This window comes from Chiloscyllium plagiosum, unplaced genomic scaffold (genome assembly GCF_037043375.1).
Source record: "Chiloscyllium plagiosum isolate Xiang-an unplaced genomic scaffold, Cpla_swu_hap1 HiC_scaffold_42, whole genome shotgun sequence".
In the NCBI taxonomy this organism is placed as follows: Eukaryota; Metazoa; Chordata; class Chondrichthyes; order Orectolobiformes; family Hemiscylliidae; genus Chiloscyllium; species Chiloscyllium plagiosum.
In genome coordinates this window covers 15,944,489-15,958,612 of record NW_028270180.1, presented here as the reverse complement: position 1 = coordinate 15,958,612, position 14,124 = coordinate 15,944,489, and the positions used below count along the sequence as shown (strand labels likewise).

Below are 14,124 nucleotides of genomic sequence, written 5' to 3'. Positions count from 1 at the left end.
ACTTTTTAAAATTAACTTCATTTTGACTAAGTGAAGTGGTGAATCAATAAAGGAGGGTAGCCAGTTCAACTCCCCTCATGCTGGATTGACACTATGGTATCGCTCTGGAACGCAATGCAGGTATTCAGATGAGATCCACAATATCACAAATTTTTCCTTATCTGGATGGTTTAAGGTGTCAACTCAATACAGCATTTAACAAAATACATTGTAATTGTATTTCTTAATTTCATTCAATTGATTGTCTCTTCATTGTTGCATATACTCGATTATGGTCCAACTGGTGTAAAAGTTGACCTCTGATCAAAAAGAATATTTATTTTTCAAATATCTCATGCATCAGTCGATACCCAATTTTTAGCCAAAAATTCAAAACTACTTGCATTTAGTACCTGCTCACCAACTTGACAACTCTATGAAAACGAGAAAGGAGAAGGTAGATTTCAGCCAGTTTTTTGTTTATTCATTAGTGGGACGTGGACTTCAGTGGCTGGCCAGCATTTATTGTCTGTCCCTAATTGGTCTTAAGGGGCTGGTGGTGAGCTGCCTTCTGGAGCCACTGCATTCCATGTGCCAGGATGATGAGTGTTCCTATGTATTTTCAGCCCTTGTCCTTCTAGATGGAAGTGGTCATGGGCATGGAAGATGCTGTCTAAGGACCATTAGTGAATTACTGCAATGCATCTTGTGGATAGTATATACTGCTACTACTGAACATCAATGGTGGCGAGGGTGGATATTTGTGAATGTGGTGCTAATCAAGAGGGCTGCTTTGTCCTGGATGGTGTCCAGTTTCTTGTGTGTTGTTGGAACAGAACCCATCCAAGCAAGTGGAGAATAGTCCACATCACACTCGTGACTTATGCCTCACAGATGATGGACAGGCTTTGGCAAGTCAGGTGGTGAGTTACTTGCTGCAGTATTCTTAGGAACTGACTTGCTCTTGTAGCCGCTATGTTTATGTGGTGAGTCCAATTGAGTTTCTGGTCAATGGCAACTTTCAAGATGTTCATAGTGGGGAATTCAGTGATGGTAACACTATTGAATGTCAAGGAGTGATGGTTAGATTGTCTCTTATTTGAGATGGTCATTGCTTGGCATTTTTGTAGTTCAAGTGTTAGTTGTTAGCCCAAGCTGGATACTATCTAAATCTTGTTGCATTTGCTTCAGTAGTTCAGGAGTTGTGAAAGGTGCTGAACATTGTGCAATCATCAACGAACATCCCTACTTCTTACTTTATAATGGAGGGAAAGTAATTAATAAAGCAATTGAGGATGGTTGGGCATAGGATACTACCCTGAGGAACTCCTACAGAGATATTCTGGAGCAGACATGACTGCCCTCCAATAACCACAACCATCTTCCTATGCACCAAGTATAAATTCCCAGCAGAACATTTGCCCCCAATACCCACAGATTTCAGTTTTGCTAGGGCTCCATGATGTCACACCTCAGTTGCACCTTATTTCTTTTGTCCATGCTTGAACCATGGCTGTAAAGAGGTCAGGAGCTGAGTGGCCCTGGCAGAATCCAAACTGAATGTCACTGAGCAGGTGCTGCATGATAGCACTGTTAATGACAACGTCCATTATTAATGATTGAGTGTAGACTGGTGGTTGGTAATTTGCTGGGTTGGATTTATTTTGTTCTGCTTTTTGTGTACCGGACGTACCTGGGCAATTTTCTACATTATAAGACCGTAAGACATTGGTGCAGAAATGAGGCCATTCAACCCAGAGTCTACTCTGCCATTCAATCACAGTTGATAAATTTCTCATTTCTCCCCATAACCCTTGATCCCTTTGATATTCAAGAACACATCGATCTCAGTCTTACATACTCAATGACTTGGCCTTAACAGCCTTCTGTGGCAATGAATTCCATATATTCACCACTCTCTGGCTAAAGAAGTTTCTCCTTATCTCCATTCTAAAAGGTCTTCCCTTTACTCTCAGCCTGTACCCTTGGGTCCTAGTCTCGCAGACCAATGGAAACATCTTCCCAACGTCTACATTCAGTATTCTGCATGTTTCAATTTGATCCCCCCTTCTAAACTCAATCAAGCATAGATCCAGAGTTCTCAAACATTCCTCATATGTTAAGCTATTCATTCCTGGGCCCATTCTTGTGAACCTCTTCTGAACACACTCTAAGGCCAGTACATCCTCCCTGAGATATGGAGCCCAAAACTGCACACAATCCTACAAATGTGGTCTGACCAGAGCCTCATAGAGCCCCAGTAATACATCCCTGCTTTTATATTCAAGTCCTCTTAAAATAAATGCCATCATTGCATTTGGCTTCCTAACTACTGACCCAACCTACAAGTTTACCTTAAGAGAATCCTGGACTAGAACTCCCAAGACTCTTTGTACTTCTGACTTCTAAATTTTCTTCCAATTTGGAAAATAGTCCATGCCTCTATTTTGTCTAGGTAAAAACAATGACTGCAGATGCTGGAAACCAGATTCTGGATTAGTGGTGCTGGAAAAGCACAGCTGTTCAGGCAGCATCCGAGGAGCAGTAAAATTGACGTTTCGGGCAAAAGCTCTTCATCAGGAATATAGGCAGAGTGCCTGAAGGGTGGAGAGATAAATGCGAGGAAGGTGGGGTGGGGATGAAGGTGATAGGTCAGGGAGGAGGGTGGAGTGGATAGGTGGAAAAGAAGATAGGCAGGTAGGACAAGTCTTGGGGACAGTGCTGAGCTGGAAGTTTGGAACTGGGGTGAGGTGGGGGAAGGGGAAATGAGGAAACTGTTGAAGTCCACATTGATTCCCTGGGGTTGAAGTGTTCTGTGGCGGAAGATGAGCGTTCTTCCTCCAGGCGTCAGGTGGTGAGGGAGTGGCGGTGAAGGAGGCCCAGGACCTCCGTGTCCTCGGCAGAGTGGGAGGGGGAGTTGAAATGTTGGGCCACAGGGCGGTGTGGTTGATTGGTGCAGGTGTCCCAGAGATGTTCCCTAAAGCGCTCTGCTAAGAGGCGTCCAGTCTCCCCAGTGTAGAGGAGACTGCTCCGTCTCCGAAAGTGCATAACCTCACACTTTCCCATATTGTACTCCATGTCACTTCTTTGCCCACTCCCCTAGCCTGTCCAAGTGTTTCTGCAGGCCCCCCGCCTCCTCAATGTCAACTGTCCCTCTATCTTTGTATCATCTGCAAACTTAGCCAGAATGCCCTCAGTTCCGTCATCTGGATTGTTAATGCATATCGAGAAAAGTTGTGGTCCCAACACTGAGTGTTGCGGAACACCACTTGTCACCAGCTGCCAACCTGAGAAGGACTCTTTTATCCCCATTCTCTGCTTTCTGCCAGATGGTGAAACTTCTATCCAATCTAGCACCTTTCCTCCAACACTATGGGCTCTTATCTTACTTGGTAGGCTCCTGTGCAGCACCTTGTCAAAGGCCTTCTTGATGTCCAGATAGATAACATCCATTGGCTCCCCTTGGTCTAACCTGTTTATTATTTCCTCAACAGAATTCTAGAAGAGTTGTTACTTCCCCTTGATGAAACCACTCTGACTTTGTCCTATTTTATCATACACTTCTAAATATTCAGAAATCTCATCCTTCACAATGGATTCCAGGATCTTACCCCCGACCGAGTTTAGGCTAATTGGTCTGCAATTTTATCTTTTGCCTACTCCCTTTTTAAACAGGTATGTCAGTTCGCAAATTTCCAGTCCTCTGGGACCCTTCCTGATTCCAGCGATTCCTGCAAGATCACCACTAACGCCTCCACTATCTCTTTAGCTATCTCCCTTCGAACCCTGGGGTGTCGTCAGGTAGACGTCAGTGTGTAATTGTATTAGAAGAGTTTGGCTAGGGGAACAGTAAGTTTTGAGCACAGGTCTTCAGTACTATTGTCAGAATGTTGTCAGGGCTCATAGCCTTTTCATAATCCAGTGCCTCCAACTGTTTCTTGATGTCACATGGAGTGAATCAAATTGACTGAAGACTGGTATCTGTGATGCTGGCTTCCACTGGAGGAGGCCAAGATGGATCAACCACTTGGCACTTTTGGCTGAAGATGGCTGTGAATGCATCAGCCTTGTTTTTTGCACTGATGTGCTGGGCTCTTCCATCACTGAGATTGGGGATATTTGTGAAGCAGCATCTTCCAGCGAGTTCTTCAATTATCCACCTCCATTCATGCCTGGATGGAGCAGGACCACAGAGCTTCGATCTGATCCTTTGGCTGTGGAAACGCTTCAACTGTTTATCACTTGGTTCCTACATTGCTTGGGATGCACGTAGTCCTGTTGGGTAATTTGACCAGGTTGAGGTATGCCTGGTGCTGCTCCTGACGTGCTCTCCTTCACTCTCCATGGAAACAGGGTTGATCCACTAGTTCAATGATAATGATTGAGTGAGGATATGCTGGGCCATGAGGTTGTAGATTGTGCTGGGATACAATTCTGCCACTGTTGATCGCTTGCAGTGCCTCACAAGTGCCCAGTCTTGAGTTGCTAGATCTTTTCTCAATCTGTCCCATTTAGCATGGTCATATTGCCATACAACATGATAGAGGATATTCTCAATTTGAAGGTAGGGCTTTGCCTCCACAAGGACTGCTGTGGTGACTCTTTCCAATACTGTCATGGACAGATGCATTGGCAGCTGACAGATAAGCAAGGATGAGGGTGAGTATGTTTTGTCCTCTTGTTGGTTCCCTCACCACCTGCTGCAGACCCTGTCTAGCAACTATGTATTTTAGGAAATGACCAGCTTGATTTGTAGTGCTGCTGCTGAGCCACTCTTGATGATGGCCATTGAAATCCCCCACGCAGAGTACATTTTGCACCCCTGTCATCCTCAGTGTTTCCTCCAAAGTGTTGTTCAACATGGAATACTGATTGATTAGCTGAGGGAGGATGGTATTTGGTAATCAGCAGGAGGTTTTCTTGCCTATGTTTAACCTGAAGCCATGAAGACTTAAGAGTCATGGAGATATACAGCACGGAAACAGACCCTTCGGTCCAACTCTTCCATGCTGACCAGATATCCTAAATCCCATTTGTCAGCACTTAGCCCATATCCCTCTAAGCTCTTCCTATTCAAAGACCCACCCAGATGCCTTTTAAATGTGTGGTAATTGTACCAGCCTCCATGACTTCATCTGGCAGCTCATTCCATATACGCACCACCTCTGCATGAAAAAGTTGCCCCTTAAGTCCATTTTAAATGGAAAGCAGCTTAACCTAATGTCCTGTACAGCTACAACATGACTTCCTAACTCCTATACTCAATGCTCTGACCAATAAAGGAAAGCATACCGAACACCACCTTCACTATCCTAGCTAGCTGTGAATCCTCTTTCAAGGAACTATGAACCTGCACTCCAAGGTCTCGTTATTCGGCAACACTCCCCCCAGGATCTTAATATTAAGTGTACACGTCCTGCTCTCAGTTGCCTTTCCAAAGTGCAGCAGCTCACATTTATCTAAATTAAACCCCATCTGCCACTCCTTGGCCCACTAGCCCATCTGATCATTCACATCATTTTCAGTAGCCAGAAAGCATTTGTCATCAATAACTGGTCACTAGTCTTTAGATCCAAGAAGGCTAAAGTGGGAATAAAGGAGAAACAGATTTACGTACACAAATTATGAAGGGCCAAGACAAAAAGAAACCTTTCTTCTTAACAGAGGGATCACCAGGGGCATAGACTTAAGGCAAGTGGGAGAAGGTTCAGAGAACATTCAAGGAAGAACTGTTTCACTCAGAAGGTGATCGGTATATGGAACCCTCTGCCTGAAAGGATGACAGAGGTGGGAACAATCATAACACCTGAGTATTACTTAGATGGCCACCGGAAGTGTCACTGGACTCAAGGTTATGGATCAGGTGCTGGAAAATGGAACTACAGGAGATAGGGGCTTGATATTGGCACAGGCATGTCATTTCACAATGTTGTGCCCATATCCCTCACATACATCATTACTATTTAGAAACCTATTGATTTCTGTCTTGAACATACTCAATGACTTGAGCTTCCACAGTTTTCTGCAGTTGGAAATTCCAAAGTTTCACCATACACTGAATGAAGACATTCCTACTCACCTTAGTCTTAAGTGGTGAGCCTCTTTTTCTGACACAGTGTTACCTGGTTACAGACCTTCAGTAACTCTATGCCTTCCTCTCCCTTTCTCCAAAAAAAAAAACATCCATCCTGCATCTAACCTCTTGGGTCCGGGAGAATTTTGTCCACTTTAATGAGATCATCTCTTATTTTTGTAAATTCCAGAGAAGATAAGCCCAGTCTCTTCAATCTCTCTCTACAGAATAGACTGCTACCTAAAGAATTAGCATGGTAAATCTCCACTGCAACTCCTTTATTGCAAGTATCCTTCATTAGGTTAGGGATGAAAACTACACACTGTACCTGAGATACTATCACACCAAGACTATGTACACTAAACTAAGGCATCTTTCCTCCATCACTCAAATCCTCTTACATCGAAGGCTAACATACCACTGGCTTGTAATCCAGTGGCCTGGGCTAATGCTTTGGGACATGGTTCAAATTCCATCACAGCAGTTTGTGGATTTTTAAGCACTTGAATAAATTTGGAATTGAAAGCTACTCTTGATGATGATGACCATGACAACTCACATTAATTTTCATTAAAAAACAAACTAATGATTTTTAGGAAAGAAAATATGTCACCCCTACTCTGCTTAGCCTACCTCTGACTCCAGACTCTCAGCAATGTGGTTCACTCTTAAATGGTCCAAGCAAGCCACTTATGTCAAGGGCTGCTAATGGTGGGTAATAAATACGAGCTTTGCCAGTAACACGCCATGAATTTTTTTTTAGATTGCTAGATTTTTTTTTAAGATTCCTAATTGTTTACTGCATCTACATATTAGTCTTCAGCGATGTATGAACAAGGACATTCAGGTCCCTATGCACATCAAAAACCTAATATCTCCCCATTTAGGAAATAGAACATAGAACATAGAAGAATACAGCGCAGTACAGGCCCTTTGGCCCTCGATGTTGCGCCGATCCAAGCCCACCTAACCTATACTAACCCACTATCCTCCATATACCTATCCAATGCCCGCTTAAATGCCCATAAAGAGGGGGAGTCCACCACTGCTACTGGCAGGGCATTCCATGAACTTACGACTCGCTGAGTGAAGAACCTACCCCTAACTTCAGTCCTATATCTACCCCCCCTTAATTTAAAGCTATGCCCCCTTGTAATACCCGACTCCATACGCGGGAAAAGGTTCACACTGTCAACCCTATCTAACCCCCTAATCATCTTGTACACCTCAATCAAGTCACCCCTAAACCTTCTTTTCTCTAATGAAAACAGCCCCAAGTGTCTCAATCTTTCCTCATACGATCTTCCTTCCATACCAGGCAACATCCTGGTAAACCTCCTCTGCACCCGTTCCAGTGCCTCCACATCCTTCCTATAGTATGGCGACCAAAACTGCACACAATATTCCAGATGCGGCCGCACCAGAGTCTTATACAACTGCATCATGACCTCAGGACTCCGGAACTCAATTCCTCTACCAATAAAAGCCAGTACGCCATATGCCTTCCTCACTGCACTATTTACCTGGGTGGCAACTTTCAGAGATCTGTGTACATGGACACCAAGATCCCTCTGCTCATCCACACTACCAAGTATCCGACCATTAGCCCAGTACCCCATCTTTTTGTTATTCTTCCCAAAGTGAATCACCTCACACTTAGCTACATTGAATTCCATTTGCCACCTTTCTGCCCAGCTCTGCAGCTTCTCTATATCCTGCTGTAACCTGCCACATCCTTCCTCACTGTCAACAACTCCTCCGACTTTCGTATCATCCGCAAACTTGCTCACCCAACCTTCTAACCCCTCTTCCAGGTCATTTATAAAAATGACAAACAGCAATGGTCCCAAAACAGATCCTTGCGGAACACCGCTAGTGACGGCACTCCATGAAGAAACTTTGCCATCAACTACTACCCTCTGTCTTCTTCCATCCAGCCAATTCCTAATCCAAACCTCCAACTCACCCTCAATGCCATATCTCCGTATTTTCTGCAGTAGCCTACCATGGGGAACCTTATCAAACGCCTTACTAAAATCCATATATACCACATCTACCGCTTTCCCCTCATCAACCTCCTTCATCACCTTTTCAAAGAATTCAATAAGGTTTGTGAGGCACGACCTGCCCTTCACAAAACCATGCTGACTATCCTTGATCACATTATTCCTATCCAGATGTGCATAAATCCTATCCCTTACAATTCTCTCTAAGACTTTGCCCACAACAGAAGTGAGACTCACCGGCCTATAGTTACTAGGGTTATCCCTACTCCCCTTTTTGAACAAGGGAACCACATTTGCTATCCTCCAGTCTTCTGGCACTACTCCAGTAGACAAAGAGGACATAAAAATCAAGGCCAATGGCTCTGCAATCTCCTCCCTTGCTTCCCAGAGAATCCTAGGATAAATGCCATCAGGCCCAGGGGACTTATCTATTTTCACCTTTTCCAGGATTTCCAACACCTCTTCTCTACATACCTCAAAGCCATCCATTCTACTTATTTGTGACTCAGTATTCACATCGACGACAATGCCCTGTTCCTGAGTAAATACTGAAGAAAAGTATTCATTCAGTGTCTCCCCAATCTCTTCCGCCTCCACACGCAACTTCCCACTACTATCCTTGACTGGACCTATTCCTACCCTCGTCATTCTTTTATTCCTAACATACCTATAGAAAGCCTTAGGGTTTTCCCTAATCCTACCGACTAAGGACCTTTCATGTCCCCTCCTTGCTGCTCTTAGCTCTCTCTTCAGGTCCTTCCTGGCTACCCTATAACTCTCAATCGCCCCAATTGAACCTTCACGTCTCATCTTGAGATAGGCCGCCCTCTTCCATTTAACAAGGGATTCCAATTCCTTATTAAACCACGGCTCCCTCGCACGACCCTTTCCTCCCTGCCTGACAGGTACATAATTATCAAGGACACTCAATAGTTGCTCCTTGAACAAGCTCCACATATCATTTACACTCTTGCCTTGGAGTCTACTTTTCCAAGCCACACATCCTAAGTCATGCCTCACCGCATCATAATTTCCCTGACCCCAGCTATAACTCTTGCCCTGTAGTACACACTTATCCCTCTCCATCACGAGTGTAAAAATCACCGAATTATGGTCACTATCCCCAAAGTGCTCACCTACCTCTAATTCTAACACCTGGCCTGGTTCGTTACCCAGAACCAAATCCAGTATGGCCTCACCTCTTGTTGGCCTGTCTACATATTGTGTCAGGAAACTCTCCTGCACACATTGAACAAACACTGACCCATCTAACGAACTTGAGCTATAGCTTTCCCAATCAATATCAGGAAAGTTAAAGTCCCCCATAACAACCACCCTATTACTGTCACTCATCTCCTGAATCACCTTCCCTATCCTTTCTTCAATGATTCTAGGACTATTAGGAGGCCTGTAAAAGACTCCTAACAGGGTGACCTCACCTTTCCTATTCCTAACCTCAGCCCAAACTACCTCAGATGGCAAGTCCTCATCCATCGTCCTTTCCACCACTGTAATACTATCTTTGACAAGCAATGCCACACCTCCCCCTCTTTTACCCCCACCTCTGACCCTACTAAAACATTTAAATCCTGGAACCTGCAACAGCCAATCCTGTCCCTGTTCTAGCCATGTCTCCGTAATAGTCACAACATCGAAGTCCCAGGTACCAACCCACGCTGCAAGTTCACCTACCTTATTTCGTATACTTCTTGCATTGAAGTATACACACTTCAAGCCACTTTCCTGTTTACAGACACCCTCCTTGGAAATTGATGCCATGTTCCTAACCTCCCTACACTCCAGGCCCTGCACCCTGAAGCTACAATCTGGGTTCCCATGCCCCTGCAGAGTTAGTTTAAACCCCCCCCAAGAGCACTAGCAAACCTCCCCCCAAGGATACTGGTGCCCCTCAGGTTCAGGTGTAGACCATCCTGTTTATAGAGGTCCCACCGTCCCCAGAAAGAACCCCAGTTATCCAAAAACCGGAATCCCTCCTTCCTGCACCATCCCTGTAGCCACGCATTTAAGTGTTCTCTTTCCCTATTCCTCGAATCTCTATCACGTGGCACGGGTAACAAACCAGAGACAACAACTCTGTTCGTTCTAACTCTGAGCTTCCAACCTAGCTCCCTGAAAGCCTGTCTAACATCCTCGGCACTCCTCCTACCTATGTCGTTGGTGCCAATATGGACCACGACTTCAGGCTGCTCCCCCTCCCCCTCCAGGACCCGGAAAACACGATCAGAGACATCACGTACCCTTGCACCTGGGAGGCAACATACCAAACGTGAGTCTCTCTCGTTCCCACAAAACCGCCTATCTGTGCCCCTAACTATCGAGTCCCCAATTACTACTGCTCTGCTCTTCTCCACCCTTCCCTTCTGAGTAACGGGGACAGGCTCCGTGCCAGAGACCTGAGCCCCGTTACTTACCCCTGGTAAGTCATCCCCCCCACAAGTATCCAAAACGGTATACTTGTTCTTGAGGGGAACGGCCACAGGGGGTCCCTGCACTGGCTGCTTCCTCCCAGTCCCCCTCACTGTCACCCATCTATCTGCCATCTTTGGAGTAGCCTGTTCCTCCTACCAAAGTGGATAACCTCACACCTATCCACGTTACATTCCATCTACTATGCTCTTGCCTGTTCTCAGCTGTTCAAATTCCATTTAAAGCTTTCAACTCATAGTAGATTTAATCTGCTAGATTAAGCACCTTTTCTCCCTAATAAAAGCAAACAAAAATGGTTGGGGGAAAGTTTGAAGCATCAACAACGTAAACATTAACAAGTCTTTAATGAAAACAGAATTAATTTTAATTACATAATTAGGCTAAACACAGACTTCGCCAAAAACGGATGAGTATCAGCCCATTTAGTCTTTGTCTGTAAGAAGAGGCTGAATAAACAACTGTTACAAAGCATATTAAAGTTGAAAGGAAAATCCAGTCAAAAACCTCAAAAACACAGTGTTCCCTGCATTGCCCTTTGTAGAAAGCGGAACAATTGAGAAATGATGTTAGACAGATAATCTCGAGTCTTGCCAGATTCCTTTTTAGGACAGCAAAGGATTTCACAAATCATGGTCTTCCCAGAAGATGTAACATGGTTTGGCATTTAACCTCGGAACTTGGGTTTCACTGTCTCGAAGCCAAACAGTGAAGGGGAGAAAAAGTAAGTCAAGCTTCTTGATTGTGTTTTAACAACTGAACTTAATGGTAATAAATATTTTTAAAGGATCTTTCCAATTAGTGAATCACTGAAGTGAATATAACTTCTGGCTGAAGAATGTTAATAAGAATGCAGTCGTAAATTTTGTTAGAATGTAACAGATGACCTGGGGGCTGACAGTGTGCTATGTAAGGTACACACAGTTCTGCCAAGTCTCCTGCATTGTATGGGAGTCTACTTTTTTCTACATGATCTAATAAGAACAAATGGCTCCACCTAAACACTTCATGCTAATTGCTGTTTAATAACTTCACACCTTACCAGTTGATCTTTGATCGCTGTGTCCAATGATTTTGCAGGCACAAGCTCAAACTTAAACACCTCAAATAAAATTATTAAACCAAATCCAAGGCCATGTAGTAACTACCCATATTACTTAAAAAAGAATCTACTGTCATACAAGATAAGCAGATTTGAGGATCAAAGATACATGCAAAGTTCAAGAATATAGATTCTGAAAGGTGTAAAAAAAAAGTGTAGATCCTAAGATGGCCTATTTGAGGGACGAAAAGAAGGTAGTGGGTTATTGCAGAATCTATAGAACAAAACATAAAGCAGACTTCACTGATCTTGAACCAAATTATTCCAGAAAGCTGGTAAAACTACAATGAACGAAATAGATTCCCACCATGTTATAAATTATTTCAACATTTCTTGGAATGTGGGCAAGCCTGGAGGTTACAAGCACTGCTTGACCGGAGCACATTAAGAATTAACCACATTGGGATTCTTCCCTACTTTGATTAAGAAGGATGAGTAAGGAAGTACGTCAAATGCATTGTCCAGAAATGAGCAATTTTGTCTAATCCCTATATAGATTAGATTACTTACAGTGTGGAAACAGGCCCTTTGGCCCAACAAGCCCATACCGCCCCGCCGAAGCGCAACCCACCCATTCCCCTACATTTACCCCTTACCTAACACTACGGGCAATTTAGCATGGCTAATTCACCTGACGTGCACATCTTTTGGACTGTGGGAGGAAACCGGAGCACCCGGAGGAAACCCACGCAAACACGGGGAAAACGTGCAAACTCCACACAGTCAGTCGCCTGAGGCGGGAATTGAACCCGGGTCTCCGGCGCTGTGAGGCAGCAGTGCTAACCACTGTGCCACCGTGCCGCCCAGTGCTGTTCATGTTCCACATGAGCCTCCTTCCATCCATTATCTAACTCCATCAGTATAACTTTTTATTTCTTTCTCTTTCACACACTTACTTAGATTTCTTTTGCTATTATGTATGTTATATCTGTGCTATTCACCTCAACTTTCTCCTTTTAGCAGCTAGTTCCACATTCTCTCAACTACTGGGTTAAAGATATCCTCTTGAATCCCCTACTAAATGAACTGATGACTCTTTCTGTTACAGGGAAAGCAGCTTGCTACCTGGCAAGCATCTGGTAAATAATTAAGGCTTATTCTATTCCTGAGGTTCAAAACAATAGAGCAAATGGCATTAGGATTAACAAAATATACATTTTTTAAATTGAAAGAAATAATTAAGAGAAGACATTATATGTATCATATGAGAATTCCTGGATGTCAGTTTGATCCAGGGTAGTCTGATCTGCAGCAAGTATTTCAAATTCAAGAAGGTTCAGTTCAGAATTTCAGTAGGTTAAATTACAGATACTGTGACATATTCGGGCAACATACCTCAGCTCTTTGTACCAGGAGGCAGTCACACCTCTTGGAATATGTTTTCAGATTTGCTCAGTGTTCAGGGATAGGAGAATGTGACTGCAAATGAGTCGGTAAGGGAATTTATAGAGTAGGAGCAGTCTTTGTCACAATTCAATAGGTTTGAGTTGCAACTATCAAACAACACAACTGATGTAACTGCTCCAATTATACTGTAAGAGCAACACTAGAATAAGTAAGACTTTCATTAGTAAAGCACCTTTCACAACCTTTCATAGCCAGAGTACTCCTGAAATGTAGTCACCATTGCTAATGTAAAAAATGAGGCAGCCAATTTGTTCATAATTAGTCCTCTGAAACAGCAATATTTTTTTTGGCATTTTTTGAGGGATAAATATTGATCAGGACATGGGGGAGCTCTCAATGTTACTCCCAATGGCTCAGGATAATGTGGAAACCCATAAATAGCAAACTCCATGGAAATTGCCTAGGAAATTAAAGATTCTGATGGACAAGCCCCCGTGTCTGGAAGAATCCATTAAAGTCAGAGAAATCAGAGGATTCCACTTTAGGAGAAATTGGAGGAGGAAAGAGAAACCTTGTCCAGCTCCTGGATAACTATTAAACTGACCCTCAATTTACCAGGGTCCCACCAACTTCTTACCAGGACCTGTCAACCCAATGTGATTTCACCTCATACTACTCCCCACCTGTGAGATGATAGTCAAACTCTCAGACCTGATCAATCTAACCTACCTCCATCAGACTGAACATACACCTTAACATTCCAGACTCGACACCTTGCTCTCCCTGCCAGACCCAACAGCCCCACCCTCACCAGACCTGACAGCCTCTCTCCCAGTCAGATTTCACAAAGCCTCACCCCAACCCAACTTGTCAAATATGATAGCCTGGTTTCCCCTTCCCTAGAATAGGCACAACCCAGCTTGAAAAGGTAGAGAGAGTCTTGAGTTAAATGTTTTGCTTTAATTTACTAGATTTATAAAAACAAATGTACAAACTTCTGACACAGAGAAAGAATCGCTGCTTACATGAAGATGTGCATATCAGTCAGGTGTTTAGCTCTTGAATCTATAACAACTAAGGGGATTTTGCTTCCAGTGTGATAAATAAGACATGGGACCTGAATGAAAGATCAGGTTAAATATCCCAAAGACGTCGAAAACTGTCATCAAACA

The 14,124-nt window shown here is 43.8% G+C and overlaps 1 protein-coding gene across 2 annotated transcripts in view; it reads right to left on the bottom strand.

The window, feature by feature from the left end:
• ppcdc (phosphopantothenoylcysteine decarboxylase) overlaps nt 1–14,124 on the bottom strand; it is a 90,065-nt gene that overhangs the window by 51,462 nt on the left and 24,479 nt on the right. The window lies entirely within an intron of this gene.